Raw genomic sequence first — 23,148 nt, forward strand, 5'->3', positions numbered from 1 at the left:
TTACAGTGAAATGCTTACTTACAAGCCCTTAAGCCCTTAACCAACAATGCAGTTTTAAGAAAATCCCTAAAACAGTAAGAGATAAAAATAACAAATAATTAAAGAGCAGCAGTAAAATAACAATAGCGAGGCTATATACAGAGGATACCGGTAAAGAGTCAATGTGCGGGGGGGCACCAGTTAGTCGAGGTAATTGAGATAATATGTAGATATAGGTAGAGTTATTAAAGTGGCTCTGCGTAGATAATAACAGAGAGTAGCGGCAGCGGCGGGGGGGGGTAATGCAAATGGTCTGAGTAGCCATTTGATCATCCAGGATCGCGTAGCAGTGCAGACGTTGTTTGTCATTGTCCCGTGTAAATGTCGTTTTTTCGTATTTTTTCGTATATATTTCAATGTATTTCAATCTCTTTTTCCATTTTTAAATTAAATATACCTTCCGGCAACCCGCCTCACCCAATGTGATACGGATCTGCTATTTTTAGACCTTATAGCCAGAACCTCCATCAGAGGCTAATCAGCTAATTAGCTACTAGCTTTAGCACTGCCTTTACCTTTAGCACAGACACCAGGCGCTTTTAGCCTGGATAATACTCGCCAGTCTGCCAGTCTGTACAGTACGATATCAACCCTGAGCATACCGGACTGTTTTTCTCCACTACAACACCGGATTCCTGCCGTAAGCCCTGGACCATTACTCCTGATCATCGCAGCTAGCTAGCTGCTACTGAGTGGCCCAGCCCCGAAGCTAGCCTTGAGCCAGGCCCATCTCCCGGCCTGCTCAGTGGACCCTATGGTCACTCCACTAAATCACCGGATTCTTGCCGTAAGCTCTGGACCTTTGCATCGGATCATCGCAGCTAGCTAGCTGCTATCGAGTGGTTATAGTGGCTAATGCCCTTGTCCCGAAGCGAGCACCAGTTAGCCTCGAGCTAGGCGCATCTCCCGGCTAGCAAACAAAGTTACTCCAGCTACAATACCTCTTTTGACAACTGGCCTGGACCCTTTGTCGACACGGAGCCCCGCCGATCCATCACGACTGGTCTGCCGACGTAATTCCATCCGTTGTGCCCTCAACCGGCCTTTGGCGGACGTCGGTGAAGAAGCTTCTACTAGCCCCGGCCTGCTAACTTTTTTTTAACGCCTTGTCTCCCGCTTGCTAGCGTAGTAAGGACTACCTAGCGGCTTCCCTGTTTCATCTATTACTGTTCACTGGACCATATGATCACTTGGCTACATAGCTGATGCCTGCTGGACTGTTCATTAATCACGGTACTCCATTTTGTTTATTTTGTTTATCTGTCGGCCCCAGCCTCTAACTCAGGCCTTGTGTGTAGTTAAGTGACCCTCTCTGCTGTCTCTCTCTAATGTCAATATGCCTTGTATACTGTTGTTTAAGGTAGTTATAATTGTTTTAGTTCACTGCGGAGCCCCTCGTCCCACACAACATGCCTCATGTTCCTCTTTTGTCCCACCTTCCACACATGCGGTGACCTCACCCAGCATAACTAGTGCGTCCAGAGATGCAACCTCTCTTATCGTCACTCAATGCCTAGGTTTACCTCCACTGTACCCGCACCCTACCATACCCGTCTGTACATTATGCCCTGAATCTATCCTACCACGCCCAGAAATCTGCTCCTTTTATTCTCTGTCCGCAATGCACTAGACGACCAGTTTTGATAGCCTTTAGCCGTACCCTCATCCTACTCCTCCTCTGTTCCTCGGGTGATGTAGAGGTTAACCCAGGCCCTGTGTGTCCCCAGGCGCTCTCGTTTGTTGACTTCTGTAACCGTAAAAGCCTTGGTTTCATGCAGAAGCCTCCTCCCTAAGTTTGTTTTACTCACTGCTTTAGCACACTCTGCTAACCCTGATGTCTAGACCCAAACTGTTACAGACCTATATCCATCCTGCCCTGCCTTTCTAAAGTCTTCGAAAGCCAAGTTAACAAACAGATAACTGACCATTTCGAATCCCACCGTACCTTCTCCGCTGTGCAATCTGGTTTCCGAGCTGGTCGCGGGTGCACCTCAGCCATGCTCGAGGTACTAAACGTTATCATAGTAGTTGGTGAACCAGGCGAGGCAGTCATTTGAGAAACCAAGGCTGTTGAGTCTGCCGATAAGAATACGGTGATTGACAGAGTCGAAAGCCTTGGCCAGGTTGATGAAGATGGCTGCACAGTACTGTCTTTTATTGATGGCGGCATCAGTGTGTCAAATCGGAGGGCCTGTTGTACAGACCTCTGGCAGTCTCTATGGGGGTACCACAGGGTTCAATTCTCGGACCGACTCTTTTCTCTGTATATATCAACGATGTCGCTTTTGCTGCGGGTGATTCCATGATCCACCTCTATGCAGACGACACCATTCTGTATACATCTGGCCCTTCTTTGGACACTGTGTTAACTAACCTCCAAACGAGCTTCAATGCCGTACAACACTCCTCCCGTGGCCTCCAACTGTTCTTAAACGCTAGTAAAACTAAATGCATGCACTTTAACCGATCGCTGCCCGCACCCGCCCGCCCGACTAGCATCACTACTCTGGACGGTTTTGACTTAGAATATGTGGACAACTACAAATACTTAGGTGTCTGGCTAGACTGTAAATTCTCCTTTCAGACTCATATTAAACATCTCCAATCCAAAATTAAATCTAGAATCGGCTTCCTATTTTGCAACAACGCCTCCCTCACTCACGCTGCCAAACATACCATCGTATAACGGACTATCCTATCGATCCTCGACTTCGGCGATGTCATTTACAAAATAGACTCCAACACTCTACTCAGCAAATTTGATGCAGTCTACCACAGTGCCATCCGTTTTGTCACCAAAGCCCCATATACCACCCACCACTGCGACCTGTATGCTCTCGTCGGCTGGCCCTCGCTACATATTCGTCGCCAGGCCCACTGGCTCCAGGTCATCCCTAAGTCTTTACTAGGTAAAGCTCCGCCTTATCTCAGCTCACTGGTCACCATAATAACACCCACCCGTAGCATGCGCTCCAGCAGGTATATCTCACTGGTCATCCCCAAAGCCAACACCTCTTTGGCCACCTTTACTTTCAGTTCTCTGCTGACAATGACTGGAACAAATTGCAAAAATCGCTGAAGTTGGAGACTTATATCTCCCTCACTAACTTTCAGCATCAGCTATCTGAGCAGCTTACCGATCGCTGCAGCTGTACACAGCCCATCTGTAAATAGCCCATCCAACTACCTACCTCATCCCCATATTGTTTTCATTTACTGTTTTTGCTCTATTGCACACCAGTATTTCTACTTGCACATCATCATCTGCACATCTATCACTCCAGTGTTATTTGCTTAATTGTAATTACTTTGCTACTATGGCCTATTTATTGCCTTACCTCCTTACGCCATTTATACACACTGTATATAGACTTTTTCTATTGTGTTATTGATTGTACGTTTGTTTATTCCATGTGTAACTCTGTGTTATTGTTTGTGTCGCACTGCTTTGCTTTATCTTGGCCAGGTTGCAGTTGTAAATGAGAACTTGTTCTCCACTGGCCTACCTGGTTAAATAAAGTTGAAATAAAATAAAAATACAATTAGCTGTTCAGGAGTCTAATGGCTTGGGGGTAGAAGCTGTTTAGAAGCCTCTTGGACCTAGACTTGGCACTCCGGTACTGCTCGCCGTGCGTTAGTAGAGAGAACAGTCTATGACTAGGGTGTCTGGAGTCTTTGGCAATTTTTATGGCTTTCTTTTAATACCGCCTGGTATAGAGTTCCTGGATGGTAGGAAGCTTGGCCCCGGTAATGTACTGGGCCGTATGCACTACCCTCTGTATTGCCTTGTGGTCGGAGGTCGAGCAGTTGCCATACCAGGCAGTGATGCAACCCGTCAGGATGCTCTCGATGGTACAGCTGTAAAGCCTGTTAGCAATTTATGTTATTCTTCAATAACACAAACTCCAAAGCAAATCAGGGGGAGGAAATTAGGTTTATTCAAAGAGAACAGATCATACAGGTAGGTAGATGGTCATTCTCCCCTGTGATTTTCTATTTTCTATTTATTTAACAACACAAGGCAGGTCAGAACAAATTCTTATTTTCAATGACAGCCTTGTTACCTGCCTTGTTCAGGGGTAGAATGACACATTTTTACCTTGTCAGGTCAGTGATTTGATCTTGCAACCTTTCGGTTACTAGTCCAACGCTCTAACCACTAGGCCGCCCCAGTGATTCTCTCCTGTGCTTCTCTCCTGTGCTTCTCTCCTGTGATTATCTCCTGTGATTATCTCCTGTGATTATCTCCTGTGCTTCTCTCCTGTGATTATCTCCTGTGCTTATCTCCTGTGATTATCTCCTGTGATTATCTCCTGTGCTTCTCTCCTGTGCTTCTCTCCTGTGATTCTCTCCTGTGCTTCTCTCCTGTGATTCTCTCCTGTGATTATCTCCTGTGCTTCTCTCCTGTGATTATCTCCTGTGATTATCTCCTGTGATTATCTCCTGTGATTATCTCCTGTGATTATCTCCCCAGAACAAAGGGACAGCATATGGCTTTATAACCCAGCCCTAGCCTGTGGTTGACCAATTGGTATTCCTTGCAATAAAATTAGCCTATGGCCAAATAACAAGTACCCTATTTCAGAAGACATATTCCTCCCATGTCTCTGAACCATTGATCAATAATTCCCTATTACAGAGAAAACACATTTTCCATTGGTCGTTAGTACTCTATTGACTCTCGTCCTCTTGACCTCTCGTACTCTGTCTCTGCGTTGTGTATTTATCTTCAACATATTCTTACAAACCTTTTGAGGATCTGAGGACCCATGCAGTCTCCTGAGGGGGAATAGGTTTTGTCATGCCCTCTTCACGACTGTCTTGGTGTGCTTGGACCATGTTAGTTTGTTGTTTATGTGGACACCAAGGAACTTGAAGCTCTCAACCTGCTCCACTACAGCCCCATCAATGAGAATGGGGGCGTGCTCGGTCCTCCTTTTCGTGTAGTCCACAATCATCTCCTTTGTCTTGATCACGTTGAGGGAGAGGTTGTTATCCTGGCACCACACTGCCAGGTCTCTGACCTCCTCCCTATAGGCAGTCTCATCATTGTCGGTGATCAGGCCTACCACTCCTGTGTCATCAGCAAACTTAATGATGGTATTGGAGTCGTGCCTGGCCATGCAGTCATGAATGAACAGGGAGTATAGGAGGGGACTGAGCACGCACTCCTGAGGGGCCCCCGTATTGAGGATCAGGGGCCCCTGTGTTGAGGATGTGTTGTTACCTACCCTGACCACCTGGGGGTGGCCCGTCAGGAAGTTTAGGATCCAGTTGCAGAGGGAGAGCGTTCAAAAGTGCATCAGTTATTCTGCGCTCTCTCACACGAAGACGAGAGTCTTTTGTTTAGAAATGTAGATAGATAGCTAGCTAGGTAAACAATGAATCCCAACTCATGACGTAACGTTAGTTAATGAGCCATCCAGCTAATGTTAGCTAGCTAGCTAACAGTACACTAACTTGAAATGAAAATACTTTGTCAAAATTAGAGTGGAGTCTTTTGTAAGACATGTAGCTAGCTAGCTAAACAATGGACCATAATCACAACTCATGACATTACTCCCTGCAAGAATCTGCAGGTAGCTAACCAACCAGGTTCTATGGCTATAACTAGTCAAGAAAATGTGTCTGAGATACGAAGAATAAGATCATACACAACGCTAGCTAGCGACCCAGCCAGCTAACGTTAGCTAGCTAATGGTACACTTGAAATGAAACCACTTTCTGTAAAATTAGAAATGTGTAATATCTGAAAATTTAGCTGGCTAGACTATCTTACCAGTATACATCATGGTTGGACGAGTCTCCTGTCTGATGCCATGCAGGGTTGCCCTTAGTTTGACGATGTAATCCAGACTGGTGTTTTCTCCATCTCCTTAGCTATCATACTCGAATTCCACTGATTTCAAATCTCGGTCCTCCAGAAAGTGGAGAGCATACACATAACGTTAGCTAGCGAGCCAGCCAGCTAACTTTAGCTAGCTAACAGTACACTTTATCCTGACATTAGGCTTATGCAGTTTCACTACATGATACATTTATAAAAAAAAGCTGCGTTTGACACGATTACCTAGACATACTGACCAGCTCCAATAGACAGATACGTGCTATATGGCAGACCAATCCAAACCAATCATGGCTAGCGGGAAGGTTGCTTACTTTTTCTGTGGCTAAACCAACTAGACTCGTAATTTAACCATTTTATTCGTATTTACAGATGGCATACACGTTTGATATTACGGCACATGAAAATTCACATGTTCGAGAAGGCATTTCTGGCAAAAAACGCAGCTTGATAAAAAAATATTTTTACGTTCAAACAGCGCTCCTATGAAGTCGTGACTTGCAACATACGCCTATTTTCCTGAATCGGGTCACATGTGTGTAAATACCATATATACACCGTTGTTTTATCTCCACTTCCTGAGAGAGAGGGATAGAGAGAGAGAAAGAGAGAGGGCGAAGGAGTGGATGGTGGGAGAGAAAGAGAGGGGGAGGAAGGTGCTGGGGCTGAAGAAGATGAATGGAAGAGAGAGAGGGACAAGGAGGAGGAGGATCAGGAATGCTCTGGAGCCCAGGTCTCTCTATGAGTCATGGGTAGATTCCGCCCACAGAAGAGCACTAGAGATTCACTGGGATGAAAATATGATTTAGTGGAGAACTGTGGTAAAACAACACAACGAGAGGGGCTCATGGTCTGAGTCCTTTAGGTGCCTTTTGGCAAAATACAAGCGTGCTGTCATGTGACTTTTACTGAGAAGCGACTTCCGTCTGCCCACTCTACCACAAAGACCTGATTGGTGGAGTACTGCATAGATGGTTGTCCTTCTGGAAGGTTCTCCCATCTCCACAGAGGAACTCTGGAGCTCTGTCAGAGTGACCATTGGATTCTTGGTCACCTCCCTGACCAAGGCCCGTCTCCCCCGATTGCTCAGTTTGGCTGGGTGGCCAGCTCTAGGAACAGTCTTGATGGTTCCAAACTTTTTCCATTTAAGAATGATGGAGGCCACTGTGGGGACCTTCAATGCTGCAGAAATGTTTTGGTACCCTTCCCCAGATTTGTGCCTTGACACAATCCTGTCTCGGAGCTCTACGGAAACTCCTTCGACCTCATGGCTTAGTTTTTGCTTTGACATGCACTGTCAACTGTGAGAGCTTGAAAAGACAGATATGGGCCTTCCCAAATCATGTCCAATCAATTGAATTTACCACAGGTGGACTCCAATCAAGATCAAATCTGAGCTCAATTTCCAGTCTCATCGTAAAGAGTCAGAATATTTATGTAAATATGGTATTTCTGTTTTTATTTTTAATAAATATGCGAAAATCACTCTCCTTACACACCCCCATCTCTCTCCTTACACACTCCCATCTCTCTCATTACACACCCCCATCACTCTCATTACACACTCCCATCTCTCTCATTACACACCCCCATCTCTCTCCTTACACACCCCCATCACTCTCATTACACACCCTCATCACTCTCCTTACACACCCCCATCACTCTCCTTACACACTCCCATCTCTCTCATTACACCCCCCCATCTCTCTCCTTACACACCCCCATCTCTCTCATTACACACCCCCATCTCTCTCATTACACACCCCCATCTCTCTCATTACACACCCCCATCTCTCTCATTACACACCCCCATCTCTCTCATTACACATCCCCATCACTCTCATTACACACCCCCATCACTCTCCTTACACACCCCCATCACTCTCCTTACACACTCCCATCTCTCTCATTACACACCCCCATCTCTCTCCTTACACACCCCCATCTCTCTCATTACACACCCCCATCTCTCTCATTACATACCCCCATCTCTCTCCTTACACCCCCCCATCTCTCTCATTACACACCCCCATCTCTCTCATTACACACCCCCATCTCTCTCATTACACACCCCCATCTCTCTCATTACACACCCCCATCTCTCTCATTACACACCCCCATCTCTCTCATTACACATCCCCATCACTCTCATTACACACCCCCATCACTCTCATTACACACCCCCATCACTCTCATTGCACACCCGCATCTCTCTCATTACACCCCCCCATCGCTATCCTTACACACCCCCATCACTCTCATTATACACCCCCATCACTCTCCTTACACACCCCCATCTCTCTCATTACACACCCCCATCGCTATCCTTACACACCCCCATCTCTCTCATTACACACCCCCATCGCTATCCTTACACACCCCCATCACTCTCATTATACACCCCCATCACTCTCATTACACACCCCCATCTCTCTCATTACACACCCCCATCGCTATCCTTACACACCCCCATCGCTATCCTTACACACCCCCATCACTCTCATTATACACCCCCATCACTCTCCTTACACACCCCCATCTCTCTCATTACACACCCCCATCACTCTCATTACACACCCCCATCACTCTCATTACACACCCCCATCACTCTCCTTACACACCCCCATCTCTCTCACACACCTCCATCTCTCTCATTACACAACCCCATCACTCTCATTACACACCCCCATCACTCTCATTACACACCCCCATCACTCTCATTACACACTCCAATCTCTCTCCTTACACACCCCCATCAGTCTCCTTACACACCCACATCTCTCTCCCAGTTTTACCATGCCCTCAGCCTGCTGGAGGCCCATCTCTCTCCCAGTTTTAACATGCTCTCAGCCTGCTGGAGGTCCATCTCTCTCCCAGTTTTTCCATGCCCTCAGCCTGCTGGAGGCCCATCTCTCTCCCAGTTTTACCATGCCCTCAGCCTGCTGGAGGTGTACAAGCTACTTGTCGTTACTATTCTGCCAGGTGCAAATGTTGCTGCGGTATTGTACCACGCACCATGTGGCGCCTTCATTAAATCAAAAGGGGATAGAAATGTTATCTTTAAACGTTTACTGACTGTACCACTGCTTCTCAAATTCGTGTTTAGTCTGATTTCTCTAACAGTTGGATCCTACCACCAACGCCCATGTTCCCTTTATGAACTTTTTTTCATGCACCTCTCCCGGCCCCGGCCCCGGCCCGCCTCTCCCCTCAGAGTTATTGGTTCCCTTACATCTGCAGAGAAGTAGGTTGGGCTGAGGGAAAAGTCGTGGTGAGGAGATGACTCCACCGCCGCTCCTCTCCTTTTCATTTGTCAAATCGAATCAATAGGAAGACCAGCTGGATGTCACTACTATCATCAACAGTATTTTATCAACACAGTAATACCTCACTTTAAAAAAATCTAACAACTGAGAAATGTGAAATAGATTGAATACTACTGATTCAGAGATGGCTCGCCAGGCCAAAGTGACAATAATCTAGTACGTGAGCAATTCAGCCTGAGTCACACAAGGCATTTAGATGGCAATGTACACAATCCATTTTCGAAATAGGGTTGAGCAATTGATGAAAAGGTATTTATGGCCAGTGACAATGGGATGGGAGAGAAAGATAGAGAGAAAGAGAGTCCGTCTGTCCCTCTGGCGGCCAGTGTTCAATCTGAGTTAGCTCAGTCAGACCCATGGCCTCCCATTCCGAGCGGTTCCCTACTAGCATCGATGGCAGAGGAGCGAATCACTTCTTCAGTAGCATCCCACAAGGCCAGGGTATCTCTGACTTTCAGAGCGAGCGGGGAAGAAGGACAGAATGAGTTGCAGATCTCTCTCGTAAAAGTGACAGCAACAAAAGCCTCGGTTATAAAAAGGAAAGCTCTGGAATCTCCAGGGATACATTTATCTTGTGTACTCAACAGCATCAGTTTTCAAGAGGGAGAGAGCGAGTGTAAAGTGTTACTGCAAGGGGAAGGAGGGAGGGAGGGAAAGGGGGGTGGGATCCCACACCCATTACACTTCCTTGCGGCTATTATTCAAGTGTTAATTCCCTACTGGAGTGTGTTTCAGCTGGCATACATCTCAAAGTGTCTGTAAGGTGAAGTTTCTGTCAAATATTGATGGAATCAAATGCTTTAGAATGAGAGGAATCCACAAAACAAACACACTCACAATCGGGTTACAGACAGGCAGACAGACAGACAGACAGACAGACAGACAGACAGACAGACAGACAGACAGACAGACAGACAGACAGACAGACAGACAGACAGACAGACAGACAGACAGACAGACAGAGATGTTTGACTTTTTGTCTTGGCAGGTAGCCTAGTGGTTAGAGCGTTGGGCCAGTAACCGAAAGGTTGCTAGATTGAATCCACTAGATGGCATGTCTAAAGTTTTAGACTGATCCAATGAACCATTGTATTTCTGTTCAAAATATTGTATCAAGACTGACCAAATGTGCCTAATTTGTTTATGAATAACTTTTCATTTTCAAAATTGTGCACTCTCCCCAAACAATAGAATGGTATTATTTCACTATATTAGCTACTGTAAATTGGACAGTGCAGTTAGATTAACAAGAATTTAAGCTTTCTGCCAATATCAGATATGTCTATGTCCTGGTAAATTTTCTTGTTACTTACAACCTCATGCTAATCGCATTAGCCTACGTTAGCTCAACCGTCCCGTGGAAGGGACACCGATCCCGAAGAAGTTTTAAAATAAAACATCAGAATATATCCAGTGCTGCATACATGTACCATACTCACCTTGCCCTCTACCCCACGATACAACACCACACATTAAAATAACCAAAACCTCACCACTTCTACAACCGTATATCCAAAACACTTCCGCAGCTATACAGACAGCCCCCCACCGACACACCATATCTCCAGAAACATCTACACACTTTTTATCATTTTATAGAATTCAAATTCCACCCTAAGGCGCACAGAGACCATCCCATTGAATAATAGTAAAGGGTATGTTATCCCCCCACCTTTGACCCTGTTCCTCCTTGTTAGCCAAATAGCCAACTTTGCCTGAGCAAACAGAAAATTCAACAAAACACATTTGGCCTTCTCCTTATTCGAATACCGGTACCCCATTATAAACATCCCAGCAGTAAAACCCACCCCCAAACTCTCACACAGACGTTCCAATAGAGACATTAATGGCATTAACCTGGAAAACATAGATAGCTCTAGACCAGGGGTGTCAAACATACGGCCCGCGGGCCGGAACCGGCCCCCAAGGAGGTTCGATCAGGCCCGCAGGATAATTTGAAAGTGGAAAAAATGCATAAAAGACATGGAATTAATATTTTTAATTCGCTGCAATTCATGGATTATCCGCTAAGGGGCGCACTCTTTCCATCAGAGTAGAAGACAAGCTGCATCACTGAGACAGACTGAAAACAGCAGACGGTATCAATGCGCCATCTGCTGCTTGTTACGACGTTGTTAATACCTTAATACCTCATTAGCCAAAATGTCGTTATCCAAACGGAGAAAAGTAGATAAGGAGTGTAGAATTTTCAAAGAAAAATGGACCACGTCCTATTTATTTACAGAGATGCACGGAAAACCTTCGTGCTTGGTGTGTTTGCAACAAGTTTCGGTATTGAAGGAATATAATATTCGACGCCACTACGAGACTCATCACAGCGAAAAATATGACGGCTTGCAAGGACAACTGAGAAGAGATAAGATTAACGAATTGCTGGCGGGTCTGAGGAAACAGCAGTCAACTTTCATCCAGAGCCGAGAAGTCAGTGAAGCAGCGGTAAAAGCCAGCTACCTAATTGCTAGCGAAATAGCATTAGCATCGAAGCCGTATTCCGACGGTGACTTTGTTAAACGATGCATGATGAAGGCGGCTGAACTTGTATGTGCCGAGAAGCGACAAGCTTTTGCCAATATTAGCCTGACGAGGAATACTAAAGCAGAGAGGATTTCGGAACTATCGGCAGATTTAGACAGTCAATTGAAACAGAGAGTCAAGTCATTTATTGCATTTTCCGTGGCAATTGACGAGAGCACTGACATCACAGACGTGGCCCAACTGGCCATATTTATTCGAGGAGTTGATGAGACATTGACTGTTACTGAAGAGTTTCTTGAGTTGGTGCCAATGATGGACACCACAACAGCCGTGGACATTTTCGGCTCTGTCGTTGCTGCATTGGACAGAGTTGGAGTGGACTGGTCCCGCGCTGTCAGCCTGGCTACAGACGGCGCGCCATCCATGGTCGGAAAGAAAGCAGGTGTCGCGACAAAGTTCAAAGACAAAGTTGAAGCTGACTTTGTGGGAGATGCAACTGGCAAATGGCAACCCTGCTCATTTCCCCTGTCTGAGAGATGTGTGTGTGACCAGACCTGATGCGGACATGAAACGGTACAAAGACAAAATTGCAGGACTACTGCGGGAGTTTGAGAAACGTTTTCAGGTATTTGGTGAACTTGAGACAGAATTTTCAGTTTTTCGCTCACCTTTCACAGTTAAAGCTTCTGATCTGCCGGTCGAAATTCAGCTAGAGATAATTGATTTGCAGTGTGATGCAGATTTGAAGGGCAAATTTGCCTCTGTAGGTCTGGACAGATTTTATCAGTATCTACTACCAGGGTACCCCAAATTAACAGCCCTGGCTGCTAAAATTTTGTGCATGTTTGGGACAACCTACCTTTGTGAACAAATTTTCTCAGTGATGAATATCAATAAAACAAAAATGCGTTCAAGGCTCACAAACAAGCACTTAAATGACATTCTGAAAGTGACAGCTAGTCAGGACATGACACCTGGTGTTGATGCACTTGTACAGGCCAAAAGATGCCAAGTTTCAGGAACAAATACAAGTCCAGACTAGACTAACACCTTTAAAATGCTGCCTTAGATACTGTTTGCATTGAAAGAATACAGCTCTGTGAAGATGAATCCTTACTGTGGTGATTTAAAAAAATGTGCACTTTAATGTTAGTCAGCAGCTTCAAAACAAAAGTTGTGTGATGGAATTCTACTGTTCATACAACTCCATAAATTTTCAGTATGTATTGTATGTGTATGTATGTTTCATGTATGAAGTTTACAGATTTACAGGACAGGCGAACACTTTCTTCATTACACATTTAAAATCACTCTCCTTAGTTTGTAAGGTGTACGCAGGGATTACATTTAGATTTTATATGCGTATGTGTAAGTGGTTTAAAAATTCCTTTCTTTAAAAGTCTCATTTAATCTTAAAGTGCATTACTATATTTTTCAGTACCAATTAAAGTTTTGTGCCTTTGTACAATCAGTGGGATCAGTTGCAATGCATATTTGTGAATGATAAAAGTAAATTGCACATTTGTCTAAGGAAATATGAGGTGTTTCATTAAATGTTTTGTAAAAGGATAGTTCATTAAATTTCAATATTTTCCTAATGTTCTTGTGCTTCTTTACACCAAAACAAAGGAAAGACATGATATTTTGGTTATTTATAGCAGAGTATGGTATAATTTTAATGGTCCGTCCCACTTGACATCTCCCTAGGCCGTATGTGGCCCACGATGCGAAATGAGTTTGACACCCCTGCTCTAGACCCATTGAGGAGGAGTCTGAAATTAAATTCTCCACATCGTCCTCTTCCTCAGACTCACCTTCCTTCTCCTCATCTCCATCTCCCATCCTGACTACCTGCCCTTTCTCTCTAGTTGGGGCTCCACTCCCAACACCAGGCAAAGGTTATTTAGTGCCTGTTACCACACCAGCCTCTCCCATCCCAACTCCTTTCTTCTCCCCCTTTTTTCCTCTTCCACATGATACTGTCCTCCACCCCCCTAGTCGCCTCCCCTTCCCCACTATACTCTCCTCATCCACTAGCATAACCTGACTAGATCCAGCTTCAGCTACACCACCATCCATGATATGACTAGACCCAGCCTCATGTACAAAACATAGATAACACATGAATCACAGTTTCACTCATAACACAGAAAGGACACCCCTGCCCGACTTCTGGTTCAACGCGTGCCAACCAGCTGTTAGTGGCCAGGGCTCCATGTAGAACCCTCCACTGAAGGTCCCCTGACCTCTTTGGTACTGGGGGTTTGTAGAGCCTCCTCCATCTAAAACCCACCATACTCTCCGCCCCACATTCCCCCTGCCACTGATGTGCCTTCACTCCTGTTAGGCTCCTAATGTTCCTTACCTTAACACAGAGGTTGTAGAGGGTTTTACCTCCCACCCCTTCAAACTCCCCCAGGCTCGGAGTGTTCAAATCTAACAAGTCCTCCTGACCCACTTGCCAGTCCCCAGTCTCTGCCGTCACCTGCAGTGGCGGAAACATTGGTGGCCCCTCCCCCTTTGGCCGCTCAAACACCTCCCTTACCGGCTCAGACAGTGCCTCCTGGTTCTCCTCCAGGAATCTCTCCAGCAGCCTGAGAAACGTTATTCCTGTGTTTGTTGTGCCAGGACTTCCGTGGTTTTCCACCTCTTCTCTCCCAGCAGTCGCAGGTCACCCAGCCTTAGTAAACCCGCTGTGGTCAGTCGCTTCTTCAGGGTGGCTGACTGAACCGATCTCAAAGGGATGGCTGGATTGTGGAAGATAGGCTCCTCCCACACCCACAGCCAAGGCTCCACACCCCCTTCTCGTGTGGGCCATAATAGCTGCCAGGGCCTCAACAAGGCAGAGTGAAAGTCTGAGAGACCTGCTGTACTCAGCCTCTCCAGCTTCATGAGGAACAGCTGCTGGTCCAACCCTAATCCTCCAGCTCTCCTCAGCAGCGCGCATGCTGGTTCCCTCCAGTCGACATCAGTATGGTACAGCAGTCTCTGCGCCGCCTTTAGTCTGAAAGCAGCCTCCCTGCTCTCCAGTTCCTCCTTCGTGGACGGACATGTACAACACTGCCGCACTTAGCCAGTGATGGCCCGACCAGGAAAAATCCAGCGAGAAGACCAGCGGACACAGGGAAGATGCCACCAGGTTGTTGATTATCAGCACCCTCTCTCTATATGACACTTGGGACAGGAGCCAGCTCCACCTGGCCAGTCTTGACACCACTGCCAGTGACAGCCCCTGCCAGTTCTTCCTGAACCACCTCTCCGAGCCCAGGTACACCCCCAAAATGTTAAGCCCTTCACAACCCCACTGCAAACCCCCTGGAAGCAGAGGAGGGGCCCTATCCCTTCATGCCCCACATAACAGAGCTTTGCTTTTGCTCCAGTTTACCCTAGCTGACAAAGCTCCCTCGTACACCTTCAGACTCATCTCTAATGCCTGCATATCCTGACCATCACAGAAATGTAATCTGCATACGCTGACACTGCTATGCCTGTCAACACACCCATGTCTGTCCAGCACACTCCCTGCAGTCTCCTTTGTAGCAGGCCCAAAAAAGGCTCAATGGCAAGTGTATATAACTGCCTCAATAGAGGGCATCTTTGTCTAATTCCCCGTCTCACCCAGACTGGCCAACTGAGTCCCCCTCCCACCTTGACCATACATGACGCCCCAGCATACAACATCTTCACATAGGTCAAAATCCTTTCCCCAAATCCAAACACAGACATCACATTAAACAGATACTCATGGTCCACTCTATCAAAAGCCTTCTCTTGATCTAAAGAGACCAGTCCAAAGTTAGAACCTCTCGATAAGTCCAACATGTCCCTGATTAAGAACAAGTTGTCCGTGATTGAGTGTCCCGGTTCACGTTATGTCTTGTCCTGGTGTACTATAGAGTCCAGATGGGACTTCAGTCTGTTAGAGAGGACCTTGGGAAATATCTCGTAGTACGCACAGAGTAATGCCACAGGCCTCCAGTTCTTAAGTTCACACAAGTCCCCTTTTTTGGGCTGCTGCCGGATGGCAGCTCATCTCCAACTCTACCCCGACGCACTCATGCAACGCGCAAAATAAATCCAGTCCAATTATTCCCCAGAATTTTTTATAAAACTCCACTGGGAGTCCATTGACCCCCGGTGCACGGCCGGGGAACATCTGGGTTATGGCCTCTGCCAGTTCATGGGACAACAGGGGAATGTCCAATTCATCCCTCTGTGCCAAAGAGAGCTTAGTTCTGCAAACAAAACCTGAGCACACATAGGATCACACAGTTCTGCCCTATACAAATCAATATAAAACTCTGCAGTCCACTCCCGCATCTACCCCACCACAGAGGTCAGACGCCCGTCCGAATGCCGTAGACAATGCATACCCTTGGCTTCACCACTGTATTTCCGAACCAAAGAAGAAGGAGCTGGGAGAATCCATCTCCTTGAGCATGGAGAACCTAGCTGTCACGTGTGCTTCCTCTCCGGCCTCTAGCTCACCAGGCTGCTCGTTATGGCGCACACCTGTCACCATCGTCACGCGCATCAGCGCATAATGACACTCACCTGGACTCCATCACCTCCTTGATTACCTGCCCTATACAGTTAAGGTCGGAAGTTTACATACACCTTAGCCAAATACATTTAAACTCAGTTTTTCACAATTCCTGACATTTAATCCTAGCAAACATTCCCTGTCTTAGGTCAGTTAGGATCACCACTTTATTTTAAGAATGTGAAATGTCAGAATAATAGTAGAGAGAATAATTTATTTAAGCTTTTATTCATTTCATCACATTCCCAGTGGGTCAGAAGTTTACATACACTCAATTAGTATTTGGTAGCATTGCCTTTAAATTGTTTAACTTGGGTCAAACATTTTGGGTAGCCTTCCACAAGCTTCCCACAATAAGTTTGGTGAATTTTGGCCCATTCCTCCTGACAGAGCTGGTGTAACTGAGTCAGGTTTGTAGGCCTCCTTGCTTGAACATGCTTTTTCAGTTCTGCACACAAATGTCAATGGGATTGAGGTCAGGGCTTTGTGACGGCCACTCCAATACCTTGACTTTGTTTTGCCACAACTTTGGAAGTATGCTTGGGGTCATTGTCCATTTGGAAGACCTATTTGCGACCAAGCTTTAACTTCCTGACTGATGTCTTGAGATGTTGCTTCAATATATCCACATAAATGTCCTGCCTCATGATGCCATCTATTTTGTGAAGTGCACCAGTCCCTCCTGCAGAAAAGCACCCCCACAACATGATGCTGCCACCCCCGTGCTTCATGGATGGGATGGTGTTCTTCGACTTGCAAGCCTCCCCTTTTTTCATCCAAACATAACGATGGTCATTATGGCCAAACAATTCTATTTTTGTTTCCTTCCTGAGCGGTATGACGGCTGCGTGGTCCCATGGTGTTTATACTTGCGTACTATTGTTTGTACAGATGAATGTGGTACCTTCAGGCATTTGGAAATTGCTCTCAAGGATGATTTCTTTTGATTTTCCCATGATGTCAAGAAAAAATGACTTGTGTAATTGCTTGCACAAAGTAGATGTCCTAACCAACTTGCCAAAACTATAGTTTGTTAACAAGACATTTGTGGAGTGGTTGAAAAATGAGTTTTAATGACTCCAACCTAAGTGTATGTAAACTTCCGACTTCAACTGTATTCACCCAACACACTCCTATTTCCCACATCTCTGGTGCCATTTATATTAAGCGAGCCAAAGAGTCTCCATAAGTGGGAGAAAAGCCAGCGAAGAAAGAGACCAATAGCAAAGCTCAAAAAGCCCCAGTGCCAGAAAGAAACAATTCATCTTAACAGCGTCTGAAGGTAGACCTTTACGCACGGTTGTTACCCACTTCCTGAACCTAAACTGTTTCCTGGGTAAGAGGACACCATGCCCCTCATTTTTCATAGGGTGTTGTTCTGATCTTACAAACTTTACCGGATCACAAGAAAAAGCCTCAATTCCCTTTAGTCTCATTCAGGAACCTTGACAGTTCCCTCACTGTGTACTTTGACCCCTCTGCCTGACTGACTATCAGCTCTAGACCCATTGAGGAGGAGTCTGAAATTAAATTCTCCTCATCGTCCTCTTCCTCAGACTCACCTTCCTTCTCCTCATCTCCATCTCCCATCCTGACTACCTGCCCTTTCTCTCTAGTTGGGGCTCCACTCCCAACACCGGGCAAAGGTTATTTAGTGCCTGTTACCACACCAGCCTCTCCCATCCCAACTCCTTTCTTCTCCCCCTTTTTTCCTCTTCCGCATGATACTGTCCTCCGCCCCCCTAGTCGCCTCCCCTTCCCCACTATACTCTCCTCATCCACTAGCATAACCTGACTAGATCCAGCTTCAGCTACACCACCATCCATGATATGACTAGACCTAGCCTCATGTACACCATCATCCATAGCATGACTAGACCCAGCCACAGCTACATCACCATCCTTAGCATGACTAGACACAGCCTCACCTACACCACCATCTATAGCATGACTAGACTCTGTTCTCTTCCTCCCTAACTTTGAAAAAAAAACAGTGGGTACTGGTAAAACAAATAGTGCATTAACCCTCCACCATAGAAAATACAATTTGAAATGAAAGACCAAGGAAAGAATCAAGAAAATAAGTTAAGACAGAGCCCTCCACACCAAACACTCAAACTCCCAAAAAATCCAGCGTGCACTGCAAGAAACAGAGACAGAGACAGAGACAGAGACAGAGACAGAGACAGAGACAGAGACAGAGACAGAGACAGAGACAGACAGACAGACAGACAGACAGACAGACAGACAGACAGACAGACAGACAGACAGACAGACAGACAGACAGACAGACAGACAGACAGACAGACAGACAGACAGACAGACAGACAGACAGACAGAAATAGGAGGGCCAACAGCAGCAAACAAATAAACATAGACACACAAAGAGAAACATCCTGACGTATGTGCAGGCGTTCAGGTAACGCACACACACATGCACACACAGAAATGCACACATTCACACAGAGGTGCGCGTACACACACACACACATGGGATGTACCCCTCCTCACTCCCCTATACTGTATGGTAGTAGGTGTATTGGGCAGGTGAGTTGACAGTGAGTGAGGTGGAGAGCTCTGTCTGCAGCAGAGCCTGTTATTGAGCTCTCATGTTCCCCTGTCTGGAGTAAATGGGGCCTTTCTGTAAAACAGTCTACAGTCACTTCACTCCCACTCTCGTGTGACTGCAGCATTAGGCAGGGCTACACACACACACACACACACACACACACACACACACACACACACACACACACACACACACACACACACACACACACACACACACACACACACACACACACACACACACACACACAGTTGGAACAAACCCTGGCTGGTTAACTGGCCATGCTACTCCTGGGACTCAAGTGATCTGTACTCTGAAGTCATGATTCAAGGTTGTTGTGTGTTGTCCATTGCAACCTTGAGCTTTTTCTCTTTTGTTACCTGGTAACAGTACAGTTCGTTCTGCCGCACTACGTCTCGCACGTTTCAATGATGTAACAAGGTGGTTGGGGTTGCGCCAAGCCGCGGTTAAGGAGTTAATGTACGCTAATAACAAAAGATTTGAGACCCCTGCTGACTTAAGTGTTTGATGTGAGAGATGAGGGTGCTAATTCTCCAAAGTGTCTCAATAAGTACAGATTAGCTTGGCTATCCTCCGCCGAAGCCATGACGATTATCCTGGCTATCCTCCGCCGAAGCCATGACGATTAGCCTGGCTATCCTTCACCGAAGCATGACGATTAGCCAGGCTATCCTCTGCCGAAGCCATGACGATTATCCTGGCTATTCTCCGCCGAAGCCATGACGATTAGCCTGGCTATCCTTCACCGAAGCATGACGATTAGCCAGGCTATCCTCTGCCGAAGCCATGACGATTATCCTGGCTATTCTCCGCCGAAGCATGACGATTAGCCTGGCTATTCTCCGCCGAAGCCATGACGATTAGCCTGGCTATCCTTCACCGAAGCCATGACGATTAGCCTGGCTATCCTCCGCCGAAGCCATGACGATTAGCCTGGCTATCCTCCGCCGAAGCCATGACGATTAGCCTGGCTATCCTCCGCCGAAGCCATGACGATTAGCCTGGCTATCCTCCGCCGAAGCCATGACGATTAGCCTGGCTATTCTCCGCCGAAGCCATGACGATTAGCCTGGCTATCCTTCGCCGAAGCCATGACGATTAGCCTGGCTGTCCTCTGCCGAAGCCATGACGATTATCCTGGCTATCCTCCGCTGAAGCCATGACGCCACTAAGCGAGGCTGGTTGAGTGATCGCCCTACATGTTAGTGAACTCTGTTAGCAAAGCAGATTCAGATGAAAAAAGACTGCATTAGGTCCATTATGTCCATTAATCCATCAGAGAAATACTCTTTAAGGCAGTAATAATCATTTTATAGCCATAATGTCATTAATGTACCAATTATAGATTGCCCCTTAAAAGGAAAAAAATAATATGTCATTGATGCCATTACTAATTCAATACTGGCAAAGCCACATAGTCTGTTTTATACTTAACCAATAAGGCACGAGGGTGTGTAGTATATGGCTAATATACCACGGCTAAGGGCTGTTCTTAACCTCTCTGGGATATGTGGGACGCTTGCGTCCCACTTGGCCAATAGCCAGGGAAAATGTAGAGCGCCAAATTTAAAAAAGAAAATGATATAAAATCAAACTTTCATTAAATCACACATGTAAGATACCAAATTAAAGCTACGGTGTGAATCCAGCCAACATGTCAGATTTCAAAAAGGCTTTTCGGCGAAAGCATAAGATGCTATTATCTGATGATAGCACAACAGTAAACAAAGAGAGTGTAGCATATTTCAACCCTGCAGGCGCAACACAAAACGCAGAAATAAAATATAAATCATGCCTTACCTTTGACAAGCTTCTTTTGTTGGCACTCCAATATGTCCCATAAACATCACAAATGGTCCTTTTGTTCGACTAAATCCGTCCATATATCCAAATTGTCAATTTATTTGGCGCGTTTGATCCAGAAAAAAACAGCTTCCAATTTGGAAGCAAAATATATGAAAAGTTACCTCTAAACTTTGCCAAAACATTTCAAACTACTTTTGTAATACAACTTTAGGTATTTTTAAATGTTAATAATCGATCAAATTGAAGACGGGTCTACCTGTTTTCAATACGGGAGGAAAACAAACTAACGCTACTTTTGTAGTCTTGCGCAACTCTCAAACAGTACACATAACGTTACACTGATTCCAGATGGCCGTACTTCTTCATTGCACAAAGGAATAACCTCAACCAATTTCCAATGACTGGTGACATCCAGTGGAAGCGGTAGGAACTGCAAACAGGTTGATTAGAAATCTAGTATCCCAATGAAAATTCATTGAACAGACAGTGACCTAAAAAAAAAAAGAAATCTGAATGGTTAGTCCTCGGGGTTTTGCCTGCTACATAAGTTCTGTGATACTCACAGACATGATTCAAACAGTTTTAGAAACTTCAGAGTGTTTTCTATCCAAATATACTAATAATATGCATATCTTATATTCTGGGGATGAGTAGAAGGAAGTTGAAATTGGGCACGCTATTTATCCAAAAGTGAAAATGCTGCCCCCTACCCCGAAGAAGTTAAACACAACACAACGCTGAGTGCCTGGATACAGCCCTTAGCCGTGGTATATTGCCAGTATATAACACAAACCTCTGAGCTGCATTTCACTGTTGTATTCAGCGCTTGTGACAAATAATATTAGATTTGATTTGCCTTATTGCTATTATAAACTGGTTACCAACATAATTAAAGCAGTAAAAATACATGTTTTGTCATACCCGTGGTATACAATCTGATATACCACAGCTGTCAGCCAATCAGCATTCAGAGCTCGAACCACCCAGTTTATAAGTAATTATATATTGTAAGATTGATTCATTATTCAAGGCTGCGTTTATAAAGTGCAGCCTTCAAGAGTATTTCAACTCTTAAGTTTATGAAAAAAAAAATGTTGGATAACTTTTTGTGAAGTTTTACACCACATCATCACTTTTCTGGTCACATAAGATGATTAATAAGAAATGTGTCGGCTGTGTTAACCTTGGTGCCTTGCGCCTTAGTAAGAGAGAGAGAACTAGAGAGAGAGGCAGAAAGACAGAGAGAGAGAGAGAGACAGGAGTAGCGAGAGAGAGAAAGCGAGATGTGTGTGTGTTTATGTCTGTGTGTCTGGTAGTGGTAGGGATGATATTGAGGAGCCCACTAAATTCTTGTGGCACATCCTTGCTCCTCCATTGGCAGAGCTGCTGTTGGGAGTTTGTGTTATCCCTCGCTCTCTCTCTCTCTCTCTCTCTCTCTTTCTCTCTCTCTCTCTTTCTCTCTCTCTCTCACTCTCCCTAGCTCTTTTTTTCTCTCTCTCTCTTTCTATCGCTCTCTCTCTTTCTCTCTCTATCTCTCTAGCTCTCTTTCTCTTTCTCTCTCTCTCTCTCTCTCTCTCTCTAGCTCTCTTTCTCTCTTTCTCTCTCTCTAGCTCTCTCTAGCTCTCTCTCTCTCTCTCTCTCTAGCTCTCTTTCTCTCCTTTTTTCGTTCAGGTTTTCTTAGCAGCATTATCCTCTATTCTAGCACACCCTTACTTGACACTTCTATTTATCTGTCAGAGTTGGCAAATTACTCTGCATCACAGCTCCACTAGCCACTCCATGTCTCACCTTCCCAACTCTGTGACAAGAAAACCGGCGTTAGAAGTGAGATGAATGTTGGTGTCTAGTGTCAGCGTGCGTCCTGGGGAGTGAGCGGGTGCAAGGGACGAGTGGGCAGGCAGGCCAACGTGGTGAGGGGGTGGGGGACGAAGGGGGTAGTGAAGGAGAGGTTGGAGGTAGGGTGTTGTTGGCCAGGCTACACTTGGAGGTACGCTTTTAAAATAGCCTAATTCAGCCGAGTATACACACCGCGTGGAGTCTAATTCCTTTGAGATGAGAGGAGGCTGCGATGCACAGGGACACTGGTGTTGTCACAGATGCTTCCTGTTGGCGTGGGTGTTTAATTGTGTGTGTGCGTATGTGAGTAGGTGGAAAGATATGTGTGGTTGGGGGTGGGGTGTTGTTGGCCTGGCTACACAGCCCAGAACTAGGAGGGTAGATGTGTGTGTGTGTGGCTGTCTGGGTGTGTGTTTGTGTTGTGTGTGTCTGTGTGCTTATATGTGTGCATTCGTACATACAGTACATACATACATACATACATACATACATACATACATACATACATACATACAGTACATACATACAGTACATACATACAGTACATACATACAGTACATACATATACATACATATACATACATACATACATACATACATACATACATACATACATACATACATACATACATTCATACATACATACATACATACATACATACATACA

General features: G+C 45.6%; 1 protein-coding gene across 2 annotated transcripts in view; it reads left to right on the forward strand.

Annotated features, from left to right (window-relative positions):
* Positions 1-23,148, forward strand: part of LOC139577243 (glutamate receptor ionotropic, delta-2) — a 662,466-nt gene that overhangs the window by 346,636 nt on the left and 292,682 nt on the right. The gene's annotated exons all lie outside the window — the stretch shown is intronic.

Source organism: Salvelinus alpinus, chromosome 5 (genome assembly GCF_045679555.1).
Source record: "Salvelinus alpinus chromosome 5, SLU_Salpinus.1, whole genome shotgun sequence".
Lineage (NCBI taxonomy): Eukaryota > Metazoa > Chordata > Actinopteri > Salmoniformes > Salmonidae > Salvelinus > Salvelinus alpinus.